Below are 1,234 nucleotides of genomic sequence, written 5' to 3'. Positions count from 1 at the left end.
CATTGTGCACATTTTATTCTTTGCCTACTTGACCACTGTTGTTAATCTGGGCATGTTGCTCCTCCTAAATAGGTAGAAAAATAATTTACAAAGTAAGAGGACATACAAGACCACAAAAACCTGAATGAAACCTTCAAGAAGGAAACTGATTTCCTAGAGTGGTATGGCTGCCTGATGAGATGCAGAACAGGGTACCCTGCCTCCTATTACCTAGAGCACTGTGACTAATACTGGCCAAACTGAGCCTAGCTCCTGACAGCAGGAGCTCAGGGCAATGAACTAGCCCTTGAAATACAAGGTGCTGACAGCAAAACATTGATTCCACATTGGACCATCCCAAACTGGTGCAGCAGAAGTCTCCTGGCTGTGGTCGAGCTGCCCCTGGCTCCCTGTGCTGTGACAGTCCTTCTGTAGGACAGTGTCTTGTTCCCATACACAAGAATTCAGCTTGGGGAGAGGAAGAAAGAGCAGCTCAGTGTTTCTTTTAGAAAGATAAAGTTTTTGCTCAGTCAGGGGATAGTGCTTTGCTTTTTTTTTTTAAATTATTTTTTCCTAACAAGTGAAAAGATGGAGCTTCACTGCTTGGAAACCCCAGAAGATTTGAGCAGGGGTTTATCATGCAGCACTGTTTTTTTAGCAAAGAGGAAAATGCTCTGTCCTTTCCTATAAAGAACACAATCCTATATGTTTCTTTTATTAAGGATCTGTTCTTTGTTGCTTGGGACTCTCCTTCATGTGTTATTGAAGAGAAAGGTGTTCTGAACAGTTGCTGCTTTAATCAGACTCCATGGCTGCTTTTCAGTAAGGAACTGCACATTTTGGATATGTATATTTATTTTAGAAACACTTTGTTTGAAAATGTCCTTTTTGTGAGGCAGCTGATGTGATGGGTGGGTTTGGGCATCTCAACTAGAATTTTATTTTCTTTTTTAAAAAAAGGATGTAAATAGGCAAAAATTTCTACATAGAACAAATGCCTTCCTCATCACAGGGCTGCCTTTAGAACTTTCTTGAGAGCTTCTTTACCCTCTCCCTTCCAAACACCTGCAGAGGGAAGATGTGTCATGTGCAGTGTGTGTCTGCTCAGTGTCTCTGTACTGACTGCCAGCACAAAAAGCTGTACCAGTCTCTGTGTATAGCACCAGCAGCATGACAAACCACATTACCTTCCTTCTTGTTTCCCTGTGAACCTCATCTTTGGATTTCTGTCTCTTAGAGTGGAAGCTCTTTGGGG

Source organism: Pezoporus wallicus, unplaced genomic scaffold (assembly GCF_028554395.1).
Source record: "Pezoporus wallicus isolate ANWC-B61680 ecotype Strahan unplaced genomic scaffold, APGP_CSIRO_Pwel_v1 contig_6631, whole genome shotgun sequence".
NCBI lineage: Eukaryota > Metazoa > Chordata > Aves > Psittaciformes > Psittacidae > Pezoporus > Pezoporus wallicus.
This window is presented reverse-complemented; position numbering follows the sequence as displayed.